At 42.0% G+C, this 12,519-nt stretch overlaps 1 long non-coding RNA gene across 1 annotated transcript; it reads left to right on the forward strand.

Annotated features, from left to right (window-relative positions):
* Positions 1-1,492: 1,492 nt before the first annotated feature.
* On the forward strand, positions 1,493-10,780 carry LOC132659959 (uncharacterized). The gene is made up of 2 exons (XR_009601052.1): positions 1,493-4,808; positions 5,249-10,780. It is a non-coding gene; the product is annotated as an uncharacterized LOC132659959 (long non-coding RNA).
* Positions 10,781-12,519: the final 1,739 nt, after the last annotated feature.

The raw sequence follows: 12,519 nt of genomic DNA on the forward strand, positions 1-12,519 counted from the left end.
AGAGCTTGAGTATCTGTGTTTTCAGTAGGTGACCCAAGTTATTCTTCCTAGCCAACCCATGAAAAACATTTGATCCTTAGCACTGAGGCATCTATCTTCTACTCCTTGGTCAGCTTCCTCCAATCCCCTAAGAAAAACAAATGTCACTTCTTTACTCTCCTCTCTCTCTTTTATTAAAGTCAAGAATCTCGTTCTCATTTAGCTAACCTTACTTCACAATTTGCAAGATAAAAAGGTGTTACCCATAGAACATACAACACAGGGATGGAGTTCCACTTTTGACCTGATGATTAAGGCCCTTCGGTAGCTGTACGATGAAGCTGTGAGCTGAAGAAATAGTTTTGAAAAATAAGATAGATATGGATTAGACTGAAGAGGAACCATTTTTTCAGTTACAAAGCCAATGATCTTGGGGGAAAAAAATTCTGCAGGAAGTTGACAAGATCAATACTAGATTTTACAGAAATTATAAAGAAGAAAGCAGTGACAGAAAAATATGAAAGATAGTTGTAAAGGAGGAACAATAGACGTGACTGATAGATTAGGTATGTGAGAAGTCAGGAACTGAGGATGTAATTCTGAGAAAGAAATTACAGCAATGGGGAGATGAAGAGAGGCTAAATTTTTCTTTGGGCAAAAGCAGAGATGGGAAGAGGACTGAACTGGATTTTAGACTTGTCTGAGATAATGTGATGTTTAGAAAGTGAGGCCAGTCTAGAAACAGATTTGGCGTCTTCTGCCAAGAAATCTCAGTTGCAGCCAAAAGAGGATACTGGGAAAGATGAGATGAGAACCAATGACAAAAGCTTGGCAAATACCATTGTGGAGATAATAAAACCCAAAGGGAAGCATCTATTAGATAGGTAAGCGGAGAACCTGAATAGGGTCATGGAAGAACAAAAAGAGAATTAAGAAATCACCACTGGTGTTCAATAGCCAAAACTGAGGCCTGATAGAACAGATATGACAACTGCTCATTTCAAGGTAGTGCCTAAAAGCCATCATTGGCTTTCCATTGCTTACAGAATAATATATTAGCCTGACCACCCCCCAAAAAATGCACTTATAAATTTGCTTTAATACATAACCCAACCCAAACTGAACTACATACTATCCTCCATGAAAATACGCTCTTTAAAGCTTCTTTCTGTTTATACACACTACTTTTTGTCTGACAAAATTCTACTCATTCCTTGCGTGTGCTCAGTCATTCAGTTGTATTGAACTCTTTGCAACCCTATGGACTGTAGCCCGTCAGGCTCCTCTGTCCGTGGGATTCTCCAGGCAAGAATACTGGAGTGGGTAGCCATTTCCTCCTCCAGGGGATCTTCCCCACCCAGGTCTTTACCCCTGAGCCATCGGGGAAGCCCCCATTCCTTAAGACCAGCTCATAATGTCAGTTCTGTAAATTCCTGTATACCCTAGTTCCTAGTCAAATGCTGCATAGTCAATGCTTCCTCAGTCCTACAACTTCAATTTGTACATGCCTCAATAACAGTACTTACCACATGTATCACAATTTTTTTTACCCATTTGTTTCAGTTATTTATTACTATGCAACCATCTACTACAAAGCATAGTGGTTTAAATGACAACTAACTTGTCATCTCTATGAGCTCTATGGATTGCCAAGGATCAGCTGTGTGAGCCTTCAGCTCCATGTGATATCAGCTGGGGCTACAGTCAAATGCATCTGGCTTCCCCAATGGCTTAGCAGGTAGAGAATATGCCTACAATGCAGGAGACACAGGAGATGTGGGTTCGATCCCTGGGTCAGGAAAATCCCCTCGAGGAGGAAATGGCAACCCACTGCAGGATTTTTGCCTGAAAAATCCCATGGACAGGAGCCTGGTGGCTACAGACCATGGGGTCACAAAGAGTTGGATAAGACTGAGCATAGCACACAACAGCCAACTGTTGGGCTCAACTAAGCTGCAACTTCCAAGATGATTCACTCATCTGTCTGGTGCCTTGGATGAGATGGCTGGAAGCCTGGGCTCAAGCTGGGATGCTGGGACACCTGGGCTTCTTTCTTTCCATGAGTTGTTCCACATGGTCTTTCCACCAAGGTAGCCCATACTGCAGTCAGAGCTCCCAAAGAAGAACATTCCAAAAGGAAGAAATCAGAAACTGCCGGTCCTCTTAAATGCTACTCCCTAACTTTGTCACTTCCCCTGTTATTAACTTGCCTTGTGTTACAAGCCACAGGGCTTAGGACTATCAAAGGCATGAATACCAGAAGGCATGGTTCCCTGAGGACTGTCTTCTGGGCTCTCTTCCCCATTAGTTTGCCATTTGCCTGAGGGGCAAAGATTGTCTTTTTCATCTTTGTGATCCCAGTACCTTGCATGAACTTAACACTGAGTGGACATTCATTAACTGACCATTGAATGAGCTAGTAGAAGTGGAACTGCAGAATTGAGAAACAGGCCAGGTTAAGAAAAGTCAGAGCCAGTGGAAAATTGTGGGTGGGACTGAAATGCCATCACTATTGTATCTGAGTTAAAAGTGTTAAGCTGTTAAGTTTAAATCTTTAAACTATATCGTAGTTTGTGCAATCCTGTTTAGCATGTCTGTATTTTTTAAATATGGAAGTGGCCTGAGCCTCTCTTGACATTCGAGAGTTCCCAGGAATAACCATTGTTAAGTGTAGGTGTTAGGAAGTAGCTTTTAAATTGTTTTGCTAAGAGATGTCCTAAGAGTACAGTGGAGGTCCCTCAGGGACCACTTTAAAAGGGATGGGAGAGAAGCGATGAGCTGAGCCTATGGGCCTGTGGGCCCTCAACCCCATTTCTACTCCAACCAGGGAAACTTTGATTGGTTTCATTTACTGACACAAGTAAGGCTTTATTTGGAAAATAAAGGCAGGGTTTTTTTCTTTCCCCCTACTAAAGAAATTGTGAAACTTACATACTAAGAAACAAAACCAGAAAAGAATAACAAGATTAACCATGAAGACTTAGCTGAAGCCAGACAACCTGAATTGGCAGCAAGCCAGGTAAGTATGGTCCTGTTGGCAGAGCAAGTAACATGAGAGGCGATTAAGGTGTCCAGGGAGTCTGGAGAGCGATTGTGAGGAGGAGGAGGGTAATATACTTTGAGTGTGGAGTCCAGATTTTTCTCCTTGTCATTAACTGGCCTGATAGCTTGAGTGGGACACTTAACCTCTTTGGGCTCAGTTCTCTTATTTGCAAAATAAGGTCACTGGTCTAAATGACTTGGGAAGACTGGAGTTCCTGCTCTAAGACTATGTGATTCCAGGGAGTTAATGAAGCACCGTGAGTGACTGACAATGATTTCCAGACTACACATACTATTCATTATGACCACAGAAAGCTCATTTGCAGGGTACGGAAACCAGAAGAGGGAGGTGAAAGGTTTAGGAGTTGATATTGGAGCACAGAGTACTTAGCTCAAATAATACCTGTTAAATTAAATAAAGAGGCTATTAGACTGAGGTGGCTCTAACGCAGTGTGTCCACATAAGCAAACCAAACTCTAGGCCTGAAAATGCCGCAGGGTCACAAAATTAAAACCAAAGGACAACCAATCACAGCCAGTTCAGCTCAGTTCAGTCCCTCAGTCGTGTCCGACTCTGTGACCCCATGAACCAGAGCACGCCAGGCCTCCCTGTCCATCATCAACTCCCAGAACCCACCCAAACCCATGTCCATTGAGTCGGTGATGCCATCCAACCATCTCATCCTCTGTTGTACCCTTTTCCTCCTGCCTGCAATTTTGCCAGCATTAGGGTCTTTTCTACTGAGTCACCTCTTCATATAAGGGGACCAAAGTATTGGAGTTTCAGCTTCAACATCAGTCCTTCCAATGAACATCCAGGACTGATCTCCTTCAGGATGAACTAGTTGGATCTCCTCGCAGTCCAAGGGACTCTCAAGAGTCTTCTCCAACACCACAGTTCAAAAGCATCAATTCTTCAGTGCTCAGCCTTCTTCACAGTCCAACTCTCACATCCATACATGACCACTGGAAAAGCCATAGCCTTGACTAGATGGACCTTTGTTGACAAAGTAATGTCTCTGTTTTTTAATATGCTATCTAGGTTGGTCATAACTTTCCTTCCAAGGAGTAAGCGTCTTTTAATTTCATGGCTGCAATCACCATCTGCAGTGATTTTGGAGCCCCCCAAAATAAAGTCAACCACTGTTTCCACTGTTTCCCCATTTACTTGCAATGAAGTGATGGGACCAGATGCCATGATCTTAGTTTTCTGAATGTTGAGCTTTAAGCCAGCTTTTTCACTCTCCTCTTCCACTTTCATCAACAGGCTATTTAATTCTTCTTCACCTTCTGCCATAAAGGTGGTGTCATCGGCATTTCTGACTAGGCTTTAAACTGTAGCCAATCAATAATTTCCTTACTTTGAAGAATCAAAGCTACTCCATTTTGTAAGGTTCCGGGAAAAGAGCCTTTGGAAATCCCTGACCCCCACCACCTGCGAACCAATCAGAACCCTTGGCCAGCCCAGGAAATTCGAATCAAGCCCAGGAAAGGAGAACCAATCAGAACTCAACACCTAACCCTTCACCAGAAGGTGACCAAGCACGATAATAGTCTATATAAGCAATGTAACCCAGAGCTCAGGGCTCCTCCTTATAGCTGCTGCGTCGGTATCGGTGGGAGCCCCAGCTCGAGCTTGGTATAAAAACTCTCTTGCTTTTGCATCGGATATCGGCTCCCTGGTGGTCATTGGGAGATTTCGAGACTTGGGCATAACATTTGGGGGCTCGTCCTGGATCTCCCACCGGCTCCACGGGAAGACCGATCCGGAGAGTCATCTGCAGCTGGTAAGCTTTTTTCTGTGTTTCTTTTCACTCCTGGTAGGGCCTGGTATCTGAGACCGGTATATGACTCAGGCAGACGCGCCGGAGAGTCACCGGTGGGGGTCGTTGGGAGACATCCCCGACCCCAGCGTGGGGGGACGGAGTGCCCCTGTTCCCTGTAGACGATAGCGGGTCGCCCCCGCTGAACGGCCAGAGGCCGTCGTCGTTCGATTTTACCTCCGGACTCCCGGAGGTGTATTTCTCCTGTCTCTCTGTCTGTTTGGGTCACTGTTCATATTGTCTGTGTTAATTTACCAACATCTGACTGATCCAGGGACGATGGGGCAACACCATTCTAGCCCCACACCTCTATCCTTGGTTACTGATAATTTTAAGAAGGTCAAGATGCGCACTCATGACCTCAGTGTAGAAATTAAAAGGAATAAATTAATCACTTTTTGCAGCGCAGAATGGCTGACCTTCCATGTAGGCTGGCCCTCAGAAGGCACCTCTGACTTGGGAACTGTACACCGAGCCCGAGATATCATCTTCTGACCGTGGATCGGACACCCTGACCAAGTTCCCTTTGTCAGCACATGTGTCTCCTCGGACAATTCATTTCCGAGTGTTAGGCAAGAGCCCAGTTTTGGGCCCTGGAAGGGGTCCCTCTTCCTGCAACAAATGGCGACTCTGGCGGGGACTCTTCTTCGCCGAGACTGACATCCTGACCACTCGGGGTACTCAGGGGCCAGCTTGCCTGTCAATGGACCAGACCCAGCGGCCACAACTGGGACCCTTTTGTCCCTGGTCTCCTCCTGACGTGGACAACTGGCCAGAGTGCCCCGACCGGTAAGGAACAAGAGACTTTATTGATCTCTCTCCCCTTCCCTCTCTGTCTCCTCTCCTTAACCCTTCCTATCCTTCCCTGTTTTTCTAGTCCCCCAGTCCTGGATGCAGGAATCTGGTCGAAGGGCCCTCAGCCTGAGCTGAGGATTGGAGACTGATCACCTCCTCTTGGCAGAGAACTCGAATTCTGGTTCTGATTTCTGGTAGGGCCGAGTTCCAGTCCTCCCTTCTCTGGAGGCCCAGAGAAAAGTCCCGTAAGGCCTGGGTATCTGTAGGTGGCAGGAGACGTCTGTAAGGCCACCCCTTTTGCCCCCACTCTCCCGCCTCCTCTCCCTTCTTTTTCAACCTGGCTTCCTTTCCTTCCTTGAAATCTTTGATGTTAGTACTTGGATCTGAAGTTCTGTGTCTCTATAGGAGGTTTTCTGAGAGACTGTTTTTGTATTTAACGGCTTCCCTGGTGGCTCAGACGGTAAAGCGTCTGCCTGCAATATGGGAGATCTGGGTTCGATCCCTAGGTCGAGAAGATCCCCTGGAAAAGGAAATTTTGCTTTGTCTGGCAACCATGTGGTTTAGACCTGCCGCCATTTTGTTAAAACTTGATTTTCTTTCCCTGTACCTTGAGACCAGGGCTCTCAGGAACACTTATCTAGACCATCTCTAACTCCTGACACTGAGGAAAAAAAAAAAAAGACTTAAAGCTAGATCTTACACTGTGTCTGTCTATATATGTCTTGGTAATATTTTTGTATATGGTCTCTATTTATTTGGCTTAAAAAAAGGTAAGCGCTTACAAATCAAGTAATTCTAAATTAAACAACAAATTCCAGGTTTATGTGAACTGGGAAATATTCAGTGTTAAATACCTGATCTTAATGTTTGTTTGTTGACCTATTTAATATAGACATGTCTTAGAGTACTTAACGTTAAGTAAAATTTTTCATTGTACCTCGGTTTAATGAGTTAAATATTATATCTGTTACAAGTTTGTCAACAATAAAACTACCTCAAGTAAAAAAAAACTTCTAAAAAAATGTAAATGAGATATGAGCTTTTATATAAACTCTATTAAGAATAATTATTCTTTAAAAATATCCGTCTAAAATAGTCCCTCCAGATTGGTGTAACTTAAAATCTGACCAAATGTTCTAAACCCTTTTAATTGATCTCTTTGATAAAACTTGCTAAATAGAACTCTTTTGAAGTTCTTTTGATCTCTAGCTAACTTTGGGATGTTTCAGAGGGCCCCTGGAACATCCCAAAGAGAGATATTAAACTGTGCTTATTTGGTTGGTTAAATTACATGGAAAAGATTATCAGATGAGTAATAAATCCACTCAGGTTATAATGTATGGTAAAATTACTAATACAGATATCCTAAAAATTATATGGAGTTTTTAACATTCTGATATGTCCTGGTATTTTAATGGAAAACCTGATGACTTCACAAAAGTTAGCAAAAGGACTAAATGAACCAGTGAATATGCTTATAACTTTTATGGTTTCTATCTGAAAAATTATGGGGTTGAATCTTATGTTTTCAGAGAGTAGGGGAAATCTTCCTCTCAAACTAATTATGACAATACTTTGGTAAAATTAAACGTTATAAACAAAACAGTTATATTTTCTATCTGACTCCTCCAAAAATTAGAAGTTCTTAGGTTTCCAGTAAGTTTATCAAATGAGTTAGGAAGGTTTTCTCACAGATACAAAAATCTCAAGAAATTTTTGAGACCTTAAAAAGGGAAAAATTCACCTAGATTTGTTAGGCAAAATCTGTGATAAGCCTTTGGTGTGAGTTTCCCAGCCCTGTTTTATTTTAAAAGTTCAGTCTGAGACTCTATAAATGTTTCAGCAAAATAAAAAGCCTATAATCAATTATGGTTATAGAAATCATCAGACCCAAATCAGTGAGAACAGACCTATTTTGCAAACAAACTAGCCTTAATTTGGTTATAAATAATAAAAATAATGGTAACTTTAAGGAGAAAAAGATATTTCAAAATGTTAAATACCAGTTTGTTAATGGAGGTCTGCATCTAGTAAGACTCATCTCTTAGTTCTTTGCTGTTATGTGACGTTAATGTAAAATTTAATTAAATTCTTGAAGAACACCCTAAGTTTGTTTCTGAAGCTTATTTCAGTAATCTATCTTTGGATGAAGATCAGATGCCTCATGACCTGCAACCAGGACTGAAAAAAGACATAATTTAAGGGACTGTCTCCAACATGGATGGAAGGACTCTTTTTATCAGGAGAAACTACACTACACCAGGATGAGAAGACAACATCAGAGGGAGACAGCTTCCCCGAGATGCTGGACCTGATTCGTATGATCACTTATGTTTTCTTGACTTCTTAGACCTTTGCATATAAGTCAAATGCTTTTCTGTCATAGGCCTGATCCTGTGCTAGTTTCAAAATCAATCCAATTGTTGGGTTTGTGGCCAATAACCTGTGTCTAGTTCTGGGTTACCTTGGTAAATTTCTCTATTACCAGACTCTAACTGGTTGGCCCTGAGAAAATTTACTTAAAAAATTAAATCATACTAAAGATAATCAGTCTAGTGACACTAGAAAACTGGGCTATGTTCCTTATAGATGGTGCCAATATATAATTTCCCTGGAAGATAAAGATTCTACAGGGCAGACTAAGTCAGATAACCTGAAGATATACTGGGCTACATCTAATGGAAGTTCTTAGCATAAGTCTTACTTGTGACTTTACTAATACTGCTGGCTATGTTATTTGTATTTCACCTGTTTTACAAAATTGCTGTTTCTTACACTGTATGTGTGTGAGGCCTCCAATAGAATAATATATAGTCCCGTATGAGATCAATAATGGTAACAGTGTAACTCTAGATATGGCAAGAAGCAACAAGAGGGAATATTCTCCTGGACCAAAAAGCTAGTAAGACAGGTGGTCCAGAGAATTACAGATACTGTTTCATGGCCTAGTCCAGTAACAGCACATTGAGTGGCCTGTTTACCTGAGAATGGACACTCTCAGCACCCTGGGATAAAATGGTCATGAAGTGCCCCCCTCATAATCATGGTCAAGTTTATGAGCAAAAAGGGGCTCTGCCAACTGAAGACTGACACTCGCCATCTGCATCTACAAAGATTAAATCATGGCCGCTGCAACTGCTGACTTTCAACGCCCCTGAAAGGAGTTCAGGGTGAAAACCAGGAATGAGGCACTCTGTGCTCTGGGAAAAACTGACACAACAGGTCTTCAGATAGTTAGATCTTTTCAGGAGAAGATTTTATGAGTCCCAATTCTTGCATCTTCTCATACCTAGAGAAACACTGATGTCATTAATGGTAAAATCTGCTTTGGCTATTAAAAAATAGTTTACAATTAAAAGTCAAAATGGAGTAGCTATGGTTCAGATATCCTGGAAAATAGCTAGGTGATGCTATGGGTGTACTTTCAGATTAGACCTTGTATTGCTAAACACTTGAGTTTTCTGAGTCGTGTCAGGCTTGGATGCCACCATTTTCAGAATAATGTCTGCTGGAAGCTACTAACCTTACTTTTTATAAAACTAGGCAACTGGCTACATGGCTGAAGTCTCCCTGAAGTGCCAGGTCCAGACTGGGATTCAGACCTATTCTTCTAAAAAGAAATGAGATTAGGATTTTAATCATACAAGACTGAGATCTAAAACTTGGAACTCAGAAATACTTCCAATTCAGTGTCTATACTCCAAGCTGGGGCAGTCCTATGCCCCATTTTGACAGGAAGTTATCACAGTCATAGTTGCCTAGTTCCCTAAAATTAAAACTGAGCGGGACTCTGTGGGGCTCTGGAGTACAGATCTGCTCTGTGTTCTCCATTTCTTATCTGTAGGATATAGACTTTGTTCAGCCTCCTTGGCCTTCCCTGAATTCCAAAGCATGGATTCAAAGAATTGCTAATCAGGGAAGGGAGGGGATACAAAAATAGAAACAATCAAAGGTTGGTATAGCCTCCAGACAGAGTCCCGGTTCCTACTCAAAAAATATGGATAACAATGTCTTTGAGCCCCCACCCAGGTGGAAGATGGTAACTTCAGACTGAACACAAGATTCCTGGAGCACAGCTCTGTTGCCTCACCACCAACCCATCAGAAGGGGTCACAAAGCCTGCAACCCTCACCCCAAATGTTGCCTTCTGTTTCCGGGGACCAGAGATGACCATCCTGTTAGGTCTCCTGTTTGGCCCTTGTCTATTTCATCTCTGAGAGGGGCCAACTAAATTGCTGTTACTACAAGGGTAGCAGCTGGTTTCAGATGTGGAAAACCCCAACTCAGATCAGGTAGAGAGAGACTTCTGCTCTATTAGGCAGGTCTACGCCCATGCACAGCAGGAAGAAGTTACAGGAGAAAGAGACCTCCGCCCCAATTCCCAAAAAGTATCTTGAGTGTAAAGTCTCTCAGAGGGCCTATGTGCTGCGTTAGGGGAAGAACGTTGTTTTTATGTGAATCACTCGGGGTAGTCAAGGCCAAGATAAGAAAAGGGCTGAGTCAAAAAAAAAAACAAAAAGAGAGAGAAATGTCTCAAAATTGGTTTGAATCCTGGTTCAACTCATCCCCCTGGTTCACAGCTCTCATATCCTCCTTGGTGGGGCCCCTGATTATCTTGTTACTGCTACTCACCCTCAGGCCATGCTTACTAAACTAACTAGTGGCCTTCATTAAACACTGCATCAACACGGTGCAGCTCATGGTACTCAGATCCCAATATGTGGCCCTACCAAAGGTCCCCTTAGCAGGAGACAATACAGAGCTGACCTCAGACCCATGACTGGGTCTGTCCTGGATCCTAGAGAAGGGGGAATGAAGAATCAAAGCTACTCCATTTTGTAAGGTTCCGGGAAAAGAGCCTTTGGAAATCCCTGACCCCCACCACCTGCGAACCAATCAGAACCCTTGGCCAGCCCAGGAAATTCGAATCAAGCCCGGGAAAGGAGAACCAATCAGAACTCAACACCTAACCCTTCACCAGAAGGTGACCAATCAGACCCAGAGACTCCCGTTTTTTGAATTTTTCCCACGATAATACTCTATATAAGCAATGTAACCCAGAGCTCAGGGCTCCTCCCTCGGTATCGGCGGGAGCCCCACCTCGAGCTTGGTAATAAAAACTCTCTTGCTTTTGCATCGGATATCGGCTCCCTGGTGGTCATTGGGAGATTTTGTGACTTGGGCATAACAACTTTGCTTGTGCCCTTTCTCTATAAAGGGCTTCCCTGGTAACTCAGATGGTAAAGAATCTGCCTGCAATGCAGGAGACCCAGGTTTGATCCCTGGGTCAGGAAGATCCCCTGGAGGAGGGAATGGCAACCCACTCCACTATTCTTGCCTGGAGAATCCCACGGACAGAGAAGCCTGGTGGGCTACCATCCATGGGATTGCACAGAGTTGTACATGACTGAAGGGAGAGCACAGAGTTGGACATGACTGAGGGACTAACACTTACACTTTTTCACTTTTCTCTATAAAAGTCTTTCCCTGAGCTCTTGTTGGAGGACTGCTCCTAAACACTACTGGTTTGGTGCTGCTGACTGAAATCAGTTATTGCTCAAATTCCTAAAATGTTTAATGTGCCTCAGCTTCTCTTATAACAAAAGCTAATATTGTCCGTGCATTAAGTAATGACATAATACTAAGGACTTTACCTATAATACAGCATTTCATGCTCACATTTCTACCAGGCAGGCACAATTGTTACCCCCTTATTAAAAATGAGGATATTGAAATTTAAGACTGTCCTTTACTTAAAGTCACACCTAATAAGGGATATAGCAGGGATTCAAATGAAGGCATTTAAGTGCATATCTTTATTTTTCCTATTCATAGAGAGTCTGCCAGTATTACATTATAAAGCCCTAAAGAAATGGAGTTTCTATCACCGTAACTCACTTTGTATAACCACAGCAAGTGCCTTCAGGCAGACGGGCTCCTAGGGAGTGTCCTTTTATAATGATGATACTAGTGGTACTGACAATGTTAGTGCTACTTAAAGAACATGTACCTTTAAAATGCAAATTAACAAAACAAATCTAGTATTTCAGTATCAGTTCTACCACACTGTTTTTATGTAACTCTACTGGAAGCTCTACAGTTAAAATAAACTATGAAAGAATGGTAGAATTTTCAGAGAAGCTCAAAAATTTCTAATTCTACTCTATCAATTGAGGACATGTGTAAGTGGCAGAAATGTCCAAAATAGTTCACATTTTCTCTTCCTGAGAGCAACTTGTAAAATAGGTAAGTATCAAAAGTATAATAATATCTTTATAAAACATTTAACAAACTATAGAGTGCCTTCCTTCAGAGATATTACATCAGTTAATTTTCATCATCCAATTTTAGAGATCTCAATACTGAGGTTTATGAAAGTCAAGCTTTTTGCCCAGGGTGATATAACTAACAAGTAGAACTAAATTTTAATCTTAAGACTCCAAGTTCAGTGTGCTTTCCGTTATACTACAATCTACTATATCACAATACACATTTTATGGCATATAAAATATAGTAGGTATTACTTGTTAAATAGAGAATTGCCTAGTTCTGCCCCCTAGAGGAAGAAATTATATCCTTTTCAAAGATCTGTTTGCCACAGGCAACTTGCAATTACAATATTAATATTGTAATAAATATTAAGTATGTGGCTAACGCTTTAAAAGAGGCAAATAAAAATGAACCCAAAAGTAAGACTGTTTGTTAAACTTAGGACTGCTAGCACAGTTAGATGCATTGCGTCATCTATTTATATTTTAATGTTTTGGGAATGGTAAAATTACTTATTATAAATCAGCCCAAGAGCATTAATAGTTATGTTTAAGCTGCTGGTAGTTATCACACTTAAAGAGCTTAATTTTCTCAGAGTTTGGGATTAGCA

This window comes from Ovis aries, chromosome 1 (assembly GCF_016772045.2).
Source record: "Ovis aries strain OAR_USU_Benz2616 breed Rambouillet chromosome 1, ARS-UI_Ramb_v3.0, whole genome shotgun sequence".
Taxonomy (NCBI): domain Eukaryota; kingdom Metazoa; phylum Chordata; class Mammalia; order Artiodactyla; family Bovidae; genus Ovis; species Ovis aries.